Genomic DNA, 15,586 nt, shown 5'->3' with positions numbered 1-15,586 from the left:
TGACGTTGCTATGACTTTGCTATGCTTAATGCTTGTCACTATGGCCCGAGTGCCATGATTTCAGATCTGAACCTATTATGTTTTCATGAATATATGTGAGTTCTTGATCCTATCTTGCAAGTCTATAGTCACCTATTATGTTTTATGATCCGACAACCCCGAAGTGACAATAATCGGGATACTTCTCGGTGATGACCGTAGTTTGAGGAGTTCATGTATTCACTATGTGTTAATGCTTTGGTCCGGTACTCTATTAAAAGGAGGCCTTAATATCCCTTAGTTTCCATTAGGACCCCGCTGCCACGGGAGGGTAGGACAGAAGATGTCATGCAAGTTCTTTTCCATAAGCATGTATGACTATATTTGGAATACATGCCTACATTACATTTATGAATTGGAGCTAGTTCTGTGTCACCCTATGGTATAACTATTACATGAGGAATCGCATCTGACGTAATTATCCATCACTGATCCAGTGCCTACCAGCTTTTCATATATTGCTCTTTGCTTAGTTACTTTACCGTTACTTCCATACTGCTTTGCTACTAAATACTTTGTTGCAGATACTAAGTTATCCAGGTGTGGTTGAATTGACAACTCAACTGCTAATACCTGAGAATATTCTTTGGCTCCCCTTATGTCGAATCAATAAATTTGGGTTGAATACTCTACCCTCGAAAACTGTTGTGATCCCCTATACTTGTGGGTTATCAAGACTATTTTCTGGCACCATTGCCGGGGAGCATAGCTCTATTCTTTGAGTCACTTGGGATTTATATCTGCTGGTCACTATGAGGAACTTGAAGGACCAAAGAACTAATATTTTTCCCTCAACTACGAGGGAAGGTAAGGAACTTCCATCTAGCTCTGCACTTGATTCACCATCTGTTTTGAGTAAACTTGCGACACCTAAACCTGCTTCTGCTATGAATTCTGATATGTCGCATGTTATTGATGATGCCACTTCTACTATGCATGATACTTATGATGAAACTACTTCTATGCTTGAAACTACTGTGGCATTAGGTGAATTTCTTGATGAACAACTTGTTAGGGTTAGAGAAAATGAAATAATTGAAACTGATATTATTGAAGATAGTGATGATGAAGGTTCTCCCCCCTAAATATGAATTGCCTATTGTTCCAGAGGGTTATGTTATGGACGAAGAAACTACTAGAGATATTCTTGCTTGCAATGATAGATCTGATCTTAAGAAGTTATTAGCTAAACTTAAGCAGAAATCTCTGAATGCTAGAATGAATTATGACCCTGCTTTTGCTACTTCACCTATCTTTGTTACTGATAAGGATTATGAATTCTCTGACGATCCTGAGATAATTACTTTGGTTGAATCTGATCTTTTCTATGGCTATGAATCTGAAACTGTTGTGGCACATCTTACTAAATTGAATGATATAGCCACCCTGTTCACAAATGATGAGAAATCTCGTTACTACTATATCCTTAACATATTTCCATTCTCATTAAAGGGTGATTCTAAAACTTGATTTAATTCTCTTGATCCTGGCTGTGTGCGTAGTCCCCAGGATATGATTTATTACTTCTCTGCTAAATATTTCCTTGCTCATAAGAAACAAGCTGCCTTGAGGGAAATATACAATTTTGTGCAAATTGAAAAAGAGAGTCTCCCACAAGCTTGGGGGAGGCTTCTCCGATTACTTAATGCTTTGCTTGATCATCCTCTTAAGAAAAATGAAATACTTGATATCTTTTACAATGGACTAACCGATGCTTCCAAGGACCACTTGGATAGTTGTGCTGGTTGTGTTTTTAGGGAAAGAACAGTCAACCAAGCTGAATTGCTATTGAATAATATGTTGACTAATGAAAATAATTGGACACTTCCTGAGCTAACTCCTGAGCCAAATCCTAAACCAACTCCAAAGAAAAGGGGTGTTTTATTTCTCAGTCCAGAAGATATGGAAGAGGCAAAGAAATCTATGAAAGAGAAAGGTATTATAGCTGAAGATGTTAAGAATTTACCTCCTGTTGAAGAAATACATGGTCTTAATATACCACCTATTGAAGAAACACATGGTCTTGATAACCCGACACAGGTAGTAAAGGTAAATTCTCTCTATAGATACGATAAAGTTGAAATCCCCTCTACTAAGTTTTCTAGCCAATGTTTAGATGAATTTGATGACTTTATGGTAGACAAGAAAATTTTAATGCTTATGTTGGTAGATAATTAAAGAGTAATTCTTACATGATTGGACGCTTGAGTGATTATATGGCTAGAGTTAAAGGTGAACTTAAACTCATTAGTAAATATGCTTCTATGGTTACCACACAAGCAGAACAAGTACTTAAAGCTCAAAGTGAATTGCTCGATGAATTAAATAATAAACATGATTTTGCTGTTAGAGTGGCTACTAGAACTGGTAAAATGACTCAGGAACCTTTGTATCCTGAAGGCCACCCTAAGAGAATTGAGCAAGATTCTCAGAGAAATAATTTAGATGCACCTAGTCCTTCTAAAAAGAAGAAAAAAGAAAAATGATAGGACTTTGCATGCTTCTAGTGAACCTGTTGTAGACACACCTGGGAATCTCAATGATATTTCTATTTCTGATGCTGAAACACAATCAGGTGATGGACATGAACCTAGTGATAATGTTAATGATAATATTCATGTTGATGCTCAACCTAGCAATAATAATGATGTGGAGATTGAACCTGCTGTTGATCTTGATAACCCAGAATCAAAGAATCAACATTATGATAAGAGAGACTTTGTTGCTAGGAATCACGGTAAAGAAACAGAACCATGGGTTCAAAAACCCATACCTTTTCCTCCTAAGCCATCCAAGAAAAAGGATGATGAGGATTTTGCGCGCTTTGCTGAAATGATCAGACCTGGCTTCTTATGTATGCGCTTAACTGATATGCTTAAAGTGAATCCTTATGCTAAATACATGAAGGATATCATTACAAATAAAAAGAACGATACCGGAAGCTGAAATTTCCACCATGCTTGCTAATTACACTTTTAAAGGTGGAATACCTAAGAAACTTGGAGACCCAGGAGTACCAACTATACCATGCTCCATTAAAAGAAACTAAGTTAAAGCTGCTTTATGTGATCTTGGAGCTGGTGTTAGTGTTATGCCTCTTTCTTTATATTGTAGACTTGAATTGAATAAGTTGACACCTACTGAAATATCTTTGCAAATGGCTAACAAATCAACTGCTATACCTGTCGGTATTTGTGAGGATGTGCCTGTTGTGGTTGCAAACGTTACTATCCTAACGGACTTTGTTATTATTGATATTCCCGAGGACGATAGTATGTCGATTATCCTTGGTAGACCCTTTTTGAATAGTGCAGGGGTTGTTATTGATTACAACAAAGGCAATATCACTTTTCATGTTAATGGTAATGAGCATAAGGTACACTTTCCGAGGAAACAACCTCAAGTTCACAGTATCAATTCTATTGGAAAAAATCCAACTATTATTATTGGAGGTTTTGAATTTCCTATTCCTACTGTCATGAAGAAATATGATATTCTTATTATTGGGATGTTCATATCCCTGTTGAGGTAACCTAGTGTTATTCGAAATTTCTCCAGTTCCATGTTATTCAGAATGAGTTTGTTAACAAGACTTGATCAACCTTGTTAGTGGATTCCTTTTGATGATCATGAGATGGATGAAGTTAGAAGGCACAACCTTCTGTACCCTCTTTTTACTTTCTGTTATTTAAAATAAATAAAGCAAAAATAGTATTTTCTGTCTGTTTTCTGAATTATCCATGCAATAAAAAATATCCCGAAAATAAAAGTTCTCCAAATGCCCTGCCAGTTTAGTATGATTTTTTCTGGAATATTTGAGAATATTTGGCACTGAGAACACAATAGGGGGAGCAAGCACCTGGCCACGAGGGTCCAAGGCGCGCCCCCCTGCCTCGTGGGCCCACAATGGCCCCCCTCCACTTATTCCTGCACCCACACACTTCTTCTTCCTCCCAAAAAAATCACTATCCAGCTCAAGCACGAGTTCTAGCTCACTTTGTGCCATTTTCGATCTCCTTGCTCAAAGCTCCATTCACAAAACTGCTTTGGGGGATTGTTCCTTGGTATGTGACTCCTTCAATGGTCCAATTAGTTTTTGTTCTAGTGCTTTATTCATTGCAAATTGTTGCTGCCTAGGTGACCCGGTTCTTGAGCTTGCATGTCAAATTTATATGGTCCCAAGTAATTTTAATGCATGATATAGGCTCTAGGCACTTGTGGGAGTAGTTGCTATCAGTTTTGTTGAGTTTGATTCACTTCTATTTTAAGTTACTAAAAAATTCAAAAAAAATCAGGAAATGATTAAGAGATTTTTGAGGGGCTCTTCTAGCCAAGGCTCTAAGGATAAATAAGCCAAAGAAAATGAAAAGGCCAAGTATAATCTTCCTCGTGTGGCGAAAGTACGGCCGTGCGAATGGCCTTGTGATGATTTCTTGAGAGCAGCCGAGATTCATGATGACTTTTATTCTTTGGCTAATAATGCGGGCCTCACCGACTTCCTCCACGGCCAGGCTGAACAGTATCTCTTACTCACCAATACTTTCGTGCAAAATTTCTACTATTATCCTAAGAAATCACCTCCTTCAGTAGCTTTTCATTTATATGATGTGGCTAGGGAGATGTCATTACATGAATTTTGCACAGTTTGCAAGATACCTTTCGGGGGCAGCTTAGAGGAACCACATTGTAAAGATGTGGATGGATTTATTGATACTATTACCGTAGGCGAATCGAGGAAGGTTTCCGATGCAAGAATTACTAGCATACATTTTCCTGTTTTACGCTACTTTGCCATATTTGCTAGTCGATGCTTAATTGGTCGCGGAAACTGTGGAAACCTTAGTGTTCCTAATATTATTATTTTGTTCCATGCTTTATTTCGTGATAACTCTGTTAGTATGGTTGCTATTATTGCTAAACGATTTAGCCTGAACCATACAAAAGGCCCCATTTTTGGAGGTATCTATGTTGCACGTCTTGCTAAACATTTCAGGATACCTATTAGGCATTTTGAGAAAGAGGAAAAATTGTTGCCCCCTACCTTTCTAGATTATAAGAGCATGGTAGCGCATGAGTTTATTGTTAAAAATGATGATAAGATGCTTTTGTATAATTTGAGATTTCATAAGAAACACAGTGAGACTATTATCTTGCCTGCGCCCTCTTTGTTTGATTTAACTGCAGGCCCTTACCTCCTCTTGCCGGAGGCTGTCTATGCGCTCCGTGGCCAGACATCATCTCGAGAGCCTGAGCCGGAACCACCACTTGACCCTTATCGCCCATCATCTTATCAGTGGGATCTGGAGGAGATCGCCAGCCAATGGCAGTACGATGACACTCCTCAGTACACCGGGGAGAGTAGTCGCGATCCATGGCCATAGACCAACTTAGGCCAAGAGCCTAAGCCTGGGGGAGTACGTATTTCTCACAGACATTACATTCATGTTCACACACTCATTATAGTTGTCGGTGCTCATACTTTTTCATTGTACTATCCATGCTAGTTTAATTTCATTTTCTAGCTTTCTTCTTTTGTGCTTGATAAACCTTAAGAAACCCAAAAAAAAAGTTAGTTTAATTTCCATGTTGTAGTAGTAGTAATTAAAAGAAAACCCAAAAAGATTTCTCGTTCTTCTTTTGCTTGTTGGGAGCTTTCCCGTGTAAATAGTTTTATTTCTTTTCTTTCCTTTGGGGGTCGAGAGGAGAAGACCATAATGAAAATGTTTAGTGGCTCTCATATGCATGATTGTCGATTTAACCAAGAGCCCATATTACCTTGTCTTCTCCCTTGAATTGAATGCTTACAGATTCCAGCTTAGTCCAATGCACGTGCACTATTATTATTATCCACACCGTTCGGTCGCGCGAGTGAAAGGCAATAATGACGATATATGATGGACTGATTGATATGAGAGAAGCTGGTATGAACTCGACCTCTCTTGTTTTTGTAAATATGATTAGTTCATCATTCCTGATTCAGCCTATTATGAATAAACATGTTTGCGATGACAATTACAAAATATAGTTGCTTATGCCATGTTTAATTAGCTAGGAGCTTATAATGGTTTACCTTGCGTGCCAACATGCTATTAAAATGGTTGTGATGTGGTATGATAGGGTGGTATCCTCCCTTGAATGAATTGGGTGACTCGACTTGGCACATGTTCACGCATGTAGTTGAAACAAATCAACATAGCCTTCACGATATTTATGTTCATGGTGGATTATATCCTACTCATGCTTGCACTCGGTGTTGATTAATTTTAATACATGTTCATGACTGTTGTCGCTCTCTCAGTTGATCGCTTCCCAGTCTCTTTCTAGCCTTCACATGTACTAAGCGGGAATACTGCTTGTGCATCCAAACTCCATAAACCCCAAAGTTATTCCATATGAGTCCACCATACCTTCCTATATGCGGTATCTACATGCCGTTCCAAGTAAATTTGTATGTGCCAAACTCCAAACCTTCAAATGAAATTCTGTTTTGTATGCTCGAGCAGCTCATGTATCAACTAGGGCTATCTGTATCTTCCATGTTAGGCGGGTTATTCTCATGAGGAGTGGACTCCGCTCCTCATTCACGAGAAAATGGCTGGTCACCGGGATGCCCAGTCCCATGCTCAAATCAAATCAAAATAATTAAACAAAACTCCCCCAGGATTGTTGTTAGTTGGAGGCACCCATTGTTTCGGGCAAGCCATGGATTGATGCTTGTTGGTGGTGGGGGAGTATAAACTTTACCATTCTGTTTGGGAACCGCCTATAATGTGTGTAACATGGAAGATATCGAGATCTCATAGTTGTTATGTTGACAGTGAAAGTATACCGCTCAAATTGTTATTTATCTCTATTTCAAAATCGAGCTCTGGCACCTCTACAAATTCCTGCTTCCCTCTGCGAAGGGCCTATGTATTTACTTTTATGTTGAGTCATGACCCTCTTATTAAAAAGCACCCGCTGCAGAGCACCGCTGTCATTTGCATGCATTACTATTAGTTTATATTGGGTATGACTATGACTAGATCTCTTTTACCATGAATTACAATGTTTAGTCAGTCCTTGATCTTTAAAGGTGCTCTGCATTTATGTTTTGTGGTCTCAGAAAGGGCTAGCGAGATACCATCTTGTTATCTCATAATATGATTGTTTTGAGAAAGTGTTGTCATCCGAGTTTTATTATTATTGCTTGCTAGTTGATTATGCCAATGATATGAGTAAACAGGAGACCTAATGTTATTGTGAATATGGTTAGTTCATAATCTTTGCTGAAAACTTGAATGCTGGCTTTACATATTTACAACAACAAGAGCAAACAAAGTTTGTAAAAGTTTTTCTTTATCACTTTCAGTTTGTCAACTGAATTGCTTGAGGACAAGCAAAGGTTTAATCTTGGGGGAGTTGATACGTCTCTGTCGTATCTACTTTTCCAAATACTTTTGCCCTTGTTTTGGACTCTAACTTACATGATTTGAATGGAACTAACCCGGACTGACGCTGTTTTCACCAGAACTGCCATGGTGTTATTTTTGTGAAGAAATATAAGTTCTCGGAATGACCTGAAAATCCACGGAGCAAACTTTCAGAATTAATTAAAAAATACTGGTGAAAGAATTAGTGTCAAGGGGCCCACACCCTATACATGAGGGTGGGGGCGCGCCCCCTCCCCTAAGGCGCGCCCCTTGCCTCGTGGCCCCCCTGGACGTCCACCGACCTCAACTCCAACTCCATATATTTGCTTTCGCGGAGAAAAAAATCAGAGAGAAAGTCTCATCACGTTTTACGATACGAAGTCGCCGCCAAGCCCTAATCTCTCTCGGGAGGGCTGATCTGGAGTCCGTTCGGGGCTCCGGAGAGGAAGATTCGTTGCCATCATCATCGTCAACCATCCTCCATCACCAATTTCATGATGCTCACCGTCGTGCGTGAGTAATTCCATCGTTGGCTTGCTGGACGGTGATGGGTTGGATGAGATTTACCATGTAATCAAGTTCGTTTTGTTAGGGTTTGATCCCTAGTATCCACTATGTTTTGAGATTGATGTTGCTATGACTTTGCTATGCTTAATGCTTGTCACTAGGGCCCGAGTGCCATGATTTCAGATCTGAACCTATTATGTTTTCATGAATATATGTGAGTTCTTGATCCTATCTTGCAAGTCTATAGTCACCTATTATGTGTTATGATCTGACAACCCCGAAGCGACAATAATCGGGATACTTCTCGGTGATGACCGTAGTTTGAGGAGTTCATATATTCACTATGTGTTAATGCTTTGGTCCGGTACTCTATTAAAAGGAGGCCTTAATATCCCTTAGTTTCCATTAGGACCCCGCTGCCACGGGAGGGTAGGACAAAAGATGTCATGCAAAAGTTCTTTTCCATAACCACGTATGACTATATTCGGAATACATGCCTACATTACATTGATGAATTGGAGCTAGTTCTGTGTCACCCTATGTTATAACTATTGCATGAAGAATCACATCTGACATAATTATCCATCACTGATCCGACATAATTATCCATCACTGATCCAATCGCATCCGACACAAAACTAGCTCCAATTCATCAATGTAATGTAGGCATGTATTCCGAATATAGTCATACGTGCTTATGGAAAAGAACTTGCATGACATCTTTTGTCTTACCCTCCCGTGGCAGCGGGGTCCTATTGGAAACTAAGGGATATCAAGGCCTCCTTTTAATAGAGTACCGGACCATAGCATTAACACTTAGTGAATACATGAACTCCTCAAACTACGGTCATCACCGGGAGTGGTCCCGATTATTGTCACTTCGGGGTTGCCGGATCATAACACATAGTAGGTGACTATTGACTTGCAGGATAGGATCATGAACTCACATATATTCATGAAAACATAATAGGTTCAGATCTGAAATCATGGCACTCGGGCCCAAGTGACAAGCATTACGCATAGCAAAGTCACAGCAACATCAATCTCAAACATATAGTGGATACTAGGGATCAAACCCTAACAAAACTAACTCAGTTACATGGTAAATCTCATCCAACCCATCACCGTCTAGCAAGCCTATGATGGTATTACTCACGCACGGTGGTGAGCATCATGAAATTGGTGATGGACGATGGTTGATGATGACGACAGCGACGGATTCCCCTCTCCGGAGCCCGAACGGACTCCAGATCGGCCCTCCCGAGAGAGTTTAGGGCTTGGCGGCGGCTCCATATCGTAAAACGCGATGAATCCTTCTCCCTTATTTTTTTCTCCCCGAACATGAATATATGGAGTTGGAGTTCAGGTCGGTAGAGCTCCAAGGGGCCCATGATGCAGGGGGCGCACCCATGGGGTAGGGAACACCCCCACCCTCGTGGACAGGGTGTGGTCCCCCTGGCCTTGATTCTTTCGCCAATATTTTTTATTAATTCCAAAAATAAATTCCGTGGAGTTTCAGGTCATTCCGAGAACTTTTATTTTTGCACAAAAATAACACATGGCAGTTCTGCTGAAAGCAGCGTCAGTCCGGGTTAGTTCCATCCAAATCATGCAAGTTAGAGTCCAAAACAAGGGCAAAAATGTTTGGAAAAGTAGATACGATGGAGACGTATCAACTCTCCCAAGCTTAAACCTTTGCTTGTCCTCAAGCAATTCAGTTGATAAACTGAAAGTGATAAAGAAAAACTTTTACAAACTCCGTTTGCTCTTGTTGTTGCAAATATGTAAAGCCAACATTCAAGTTTTCAGCAAAGATTGAACTAACCACATTCACAATAACACTTAGGTCTCATGTTTACTCATATCAATGGCATAATCAACTAGTGAGCAATAATTATAAATCTCGGATGACAACACTTTCTCAAAACAATCATAATATGATATAACAAGATGGTATCTTGCTAGCCCTTTCTAAGACCGCAAAACTTAAATGCATAGCACCCCTGAAGATCAAGCACTACTAGGGAAAACCCTAGTAGTAGCGCGGGTTTTGAGGCTATCAGCAGCGCGGGAAGCCGCACTACTACTACGGCGCTACAGCTAACTATTAGTAGTAGCACGGTCCGCACCTGCGCTACTACTGTTGACTATATCAGCAGCGCTTATCTGGAACGCGCTACTGTTAGTTAGCTGTAGCGGTTTCCTAGCCCCTCACTACTGCTATATCTTTCATCACCCCCCCCCCCCCGCTTCCTGCCCTGTTTCGGTTTTAATAAACTGCAATTTCCAGATACTAGGTACTACTAGATATCAATTTCATAAAGCATTATAGGTACTAGGTAGTACTCCCTCCGTTCCAAATTACTCGTCGTGGTTTTAGTTCAAACCACAACGAGTAATTTGGAACGAAGGGAGTACTAGATAATAATTTCATGTATAGTCAACATGCATCCTCAATTATTACATGGTCATATCGACGACGATCATCATATGTAGTTCTAGATGATATCGACGACGATCATCATATGTAGTTCTAGATGATATCAACGACGATCATCATATGTAGTTCTAGATGATATAACCACACACACACACACACATGTAGTTCTAGATGATATCAAAGACGATCATCATCCTCAAGCCTGGGCGGTTGGTGTTCCTGATAGTAATTAGGATGGCCTGTCCAACACAAAGATTCTTGCCATCGAGGAATTTCTTCCACCCAACCGAGTTTAAGTGTGTGCGACCGTCCGTGTCCACGCGGTAAGTACAGGTTGTGACGGAGCCCCTTGCGGCAAGGCGTAGTTCAGCTGAGCCTTCTTCATCAGGCTTGATACCATAACTCACAGATAGGCTCTTTGCCAATTTCTGAATAAGAAAAACATATCAATTAATAAATAGCCTCGCACATACTCTTGCAAATAAGTATATATGGATTATCTACACTATTAATAGTTACTTAGATTCTACACTAATAAGCATATGATCGAACTCTACACTGAAGCATATCATCGACTAGATTCCACACAACATATCATTGGACTCTACACTAAGCATATCATCGGATAATTTGCATTTGTAAGTATAACATACCATATCATGTCGATCGACCATGGTACTTGTCAGGCGGGTCACGAATGGCACCCCGACAAAGTCAGCACATGGCGGAATTATGTCCCATAGGTTGCACACTTCCTCCTCGCTCAGCCTCATTCTTTGAGCTACAATGGCTTCATGAAGTGGGTCCTCATCATCTTCATCGAGTGGGTCCTCATTATCATCATCATCTTCGTCATCTTCATCATCTTCTACCAGGTTGATATAAATGACAACCAGCTTGGGTCTTTCTGCTCTGAAGGAGAAGCTGATCAACTCACCACTAGTAAGACGCATGCGGGCGAGGAAACGGGCCCATCCATCTCCTCCAATCTGCGAAATATTTCGTCCTTTCTCGACCTTCATAGTGTACGGCCCCCCAGGAGCCTCAAATGTCATAGTGTCTCCTTTCAGCATGTTGAATTTCAACCTCACATTGCATGGGACGATCTGTGTAAAAAAAGAAAAATGACACAATGCAGTAATGCCAACACTAAAAATAAAATAGTTGTTACATTTCATATAATCTCTTACCGCCGCATGATGAAAACTCGGCTGGAAGTAGATGCCGAACAGCTTGCCAATTGCAAGGTTGCTGGGGCACCTTGACTTGCACAATCGACATGGTGGTGGTGGTGGTGGCGCCATTTTCCTAAACCAATATGCAGAGTGCCAAATCTTCATAGCTATCTTCAGAGCTATCAACTAGCATACTAAATCAACTAAATCAAAATGTTCTGTAAATCAACTAAATCAACTAGCCTATTAAATCAACTTGCCTACTAAATGAACTAAATCAAAAAGTTCTATAAATCAACTAAATCAACTAGCCTGCTAGATCAACTTGCCTACTAAATCAACAAAATCAAAATGTTCTAAATCAACTAAATCAACTAGCCTACTAAATCAACTAAATCATATGAACTAAACCAAAATGTTGCATATGAACTAGCCTACTAAATCAAAATGTAGTAGGGAGGAGGGGTTGTGGATGGAGGAGGGAGGAGGGAGAAGGAGGGGCGACTGGAGGAGGGAGGAGAGAGTAGGATGGAGGAGGAAGGGCAGAGCGAGGAGGGGCCGACCGGCGGCGAGTCGAGGGAGGACAGAGGAGGAGGGCGGTACCGAGTCCAGCAAGGAGGAGGAGGTGACGGCGGCGTAGAGGGAGGAGGGGTAGGTGACGGCGGCCGCGGGGGAGGACCGGCGCGGGGGAGTTGAGGGGGAGGTCGCGAGTGAGTGTGAGTGTGAGTGTAGATAGGATAGAGGAGAGCGTGGGTGGTGGAGGTAGCTAGTTTTAGCAGTAGCGCGGTATTGGTAAATGCGCTACTGCTAAACTACCTAGCAGTAGCGCCCTTCTAATTAACACGTTGCTGCTATAACTAGCTTTGCGGCGGGGTCGTGGAAATAGTAGTAGTAGCATGGCTCAGTGGAGGCGCGCTACTGCTACTTTTATTTCAACAGCATGTTCTGGTGGAGCGCGCTACTGATAAATTGCAGCAGCGCCTTATTTTAAAACTCGTTGCTGGTAAGATCCTGTGTATAGGCTTTTCCCTAGTAGTGAAGGACTGACTAGACATTGTAATTCATGGTAAAAGAGATCCAGTCATACTCAATATAAATTAATAGTAATGGATGCAAATGACAGCATTGCTCTCCAACTGGTGCTTTTTAATAAGAGGATGATGACTCAACATAAAAGTAAATAGATAGGCCCTTCGCAGAGGGAAGCAGGGATTTGTAGAGCTGCCAGAGCTCGATTTTGAAATAGAGATAAATAATATTTTGAGCGGTATATTTTCATTGTCAATATAACAACCAAGAGATCTCAATATCTTCCATGCTACACACTGCCTCCTAATTCTTCAAGATTAAACTGCCCCCCCCCTCCCCATCGAAAATTGGTGATCTATCAGTATTGTTCAATCTGAGCCTTGGTAATAACTTGCTTCAAGGAAGTATTCCAAAAGTAACTGGAACAATGAAAGAATTGGAGTATCTGGATTTATGATCAAACAACTTGAGTGGGTCGATACACGGGTCAATTGAGCATTGGTCCAAGTTTCGCACTCTAAAGTTAAGCCATAATCACCTCAATGGCAGCATTCCTATTGAACTAGGGATGTTGGTAAACCTACAAGATTTGTTTGATCTAAGTGACAATTCATTCGAAGGCAAGATACTGAGTCATCTAGGTAGCCTGAGCATGCTCGAGAACTTGAATCTTTCACACAATGCATTGAACGGCAGCATTCCGTCATCATTTCAGAGCCTAGTCAGCCTCTTATCCATGGATGTGTCATACAACAAACTGGAAGGGCCGGTTCCACAAAGTGTGTTCTTTGAAGATGCTCCAACTGAATGGTTTTTGCACAATAATCAACTATGTGGTGTAGTTAAAGGTTTGCCCTCTTGTGAAATTACTCAAAGTCGTGGACAACATAAGAATTACAAAGTTGTTTTACTAGCTATAATTCCTGCCACTATTGTTGTTGTGCTTATTGTTAGAGTTATATTGATGATGGCCTTTGGCCTTTTGTATTCTTGCCTTTTGGCATCCTCATGTACATCATATATATGATGGCTTTGGCCTCCTAGTAATACAAGTTGCATATTCATGACATGGTATTAGAGCTCTAGGTTTTTCTTTCGCACGTCGCAACTCATGCTTAGATCCAATCGCGCCGCCGTGTTTTCCTTTTCTCGGTTGTGCTGCTCCACGTCATCTGCTACTCCTACCGCAGACGCCTCTTCTCCCACCCACCCCGTTTCGTCCAATCCTAGCGGTGCCCTCGTCATCCTTGTGTTCGCGGGTGTCTCAATTTGGAGGCATCGCACCGTGCGTCTTCTTATCCAGCAGCAGGTGCACGCCCTGGCCAGGGGGTTGTCTGCATCCGCCGCTGCAGGCCAGCAGCCGATCTTTGCCGCCAGCCACTGGATTCCTCCATCTCCAGTGCCTGGACGAAGATGCCCACCCATCTTGTCTGCTTCGTGATCTGCTACCTGCCTTTCCAGATCGAGCAGCTCGGGTCACCGCCCAAAATCGGCCGCGTCGGCCGGCCACCGGTTCCAGGTGCCATCCGCGTACGTGTCCGGCCGGTTACGCCTCAGATCGGCCATGCTAGATCGGCCACCGGCCACTTCTCACACCTGTGTGTGTTAACTACGGGGCTGAATCGATCCACCTGCATGTGTGTTGTGTGTGTGTGCATACGGGCTACTCCCTGCACGGCCCGTGAATTGCTTTGGGCTGCTGGTGAGCAGACGGCTACTCTGCGAGTTGGTCTGCTTCTGTTTGCCTGACTTGAAGTCTGTGGTGACAAAAAAAGAGAAAAAAAAGCAAAAAAAAGTGGTACAATGTGTTCGTCGGGTACCCCTCTCCCGCGTTGCCCGTGTTTTTCTTCAGTATTCCATACATTGATCCCGTCTCGCACATGCGCCTTTCCTCGGGGCTTGGTACTCGCCCGTTTGGAGGTGGTGGTTGTCGCTCTACTTCGAAACCTTTTGCGACTTCCACCGGTGCTGCTGGTCGCTCTACATTGACTCCTTCGACAGCTATAGCACCTCTTGTAGCTGCTTCTCTGCATGGTGTTGGTCATTCTTCAGCGACTCTTCCCACGATTTCTGCAACTGATGATTCTCGCCCTATGTCGACTGCTCCCGCAGCTTCTGCACGCGGTGGTGAGCGCTCTATGTTGACTCCCCCAATGGCTTTCACATGCGGCTCTACGTCGACTTTCTACTCACAGCCGACTCTCCACGCGGCTTCCACGGGAGGTGGCGACTGCTCATCGTCGACATGTGTTTCTACCTCAACCTCTCTCGCGCGTGTCCCTATCTGCCCGTGAGGTTGTGCAGCTGCGATGCCTACTTGATGCTTGGGATTCTTTGCTGACAGGTTCTGCAGTTTCCGTGGTTGACTCTTCTGGCACTGAGAAACCACCACCTACTCTTCTAGGTACATCCTCATGGATTCTTGATACTGGAGCTTCCTTTCATATGACTTATGATTCTTCCACTTGACCTCTGTTCGACCTGTCGAGTCTCCTGTTTGTGTTCTTACGTCTGATGGCACTCCCCTCCCTGTAGCCAGTCGAGGCACTCTTAGCACTTCTTCATTTCATGTTCCCTCTGTCGCTCATGTTCCTCGACTTACCATACAGCTCATATCTGGTGGTCAGATTGTTGACTCTAGTTGTAGGGTCATTCTCGACTTTGATTCATGTTCTGTTCAGGATCGTCGCACGGGTGCTCTACTTGGTGCTGGCCCTCGATGTTCTGATGGTCTTTGGGAGCTTGAATGGCTTCGTATTCCCTCTGCTGCCACATGTGCTAGTCTCGCAACCAGGGCCGATCCATACATATGCGGGGCCCTGGGGCGAGACGACAAAATGGGGCCCTTGTGGGTAGATAAAAATTCAGAATATATTGTATTTCAAAAGCATTTGCATAATTCAATATCATTCAATAATTCAAGTCTTTGAGCTAAGTAAGAAGCCAAATATACTTCTGAACACTTTTAAGTTCTTCGAAGAACT

General features: G+C 42.2%; 1 pseudogene; it reads left to right on the top strand.

Annotated features, from left to right (window-relative positions):
• Window positions 1–15,586, top strand: part of LOC123114670 (probable leucine-rich repeat receptor-like protein kinase At1g35710) — a 44,689-nt pseudogene that overhangs the window by 3,519 nt on the left and 25,584 nt on the right.

Source organism: Triticum aestivum, chromosome 5B (genome assembly GCF_018294505.1).
Source record: "Triticum aestivum cultivar Chinese Spring chromosome 5B, IWGSC CS RefSeq v2.1, whole genome shotgun sequence".
In the NCBI taxonomy this organism is placed as follows: Eukaryota; Viridiplantae; Streptophyta; class Magnoliopsida; order Poales; family Poaceae; genus Triticum; species Triticum aestivum.
Note: the sequence above shows the minus strand (reverse complement) of the source record. Positions and strands in the feature narration are given on the sequence as shown.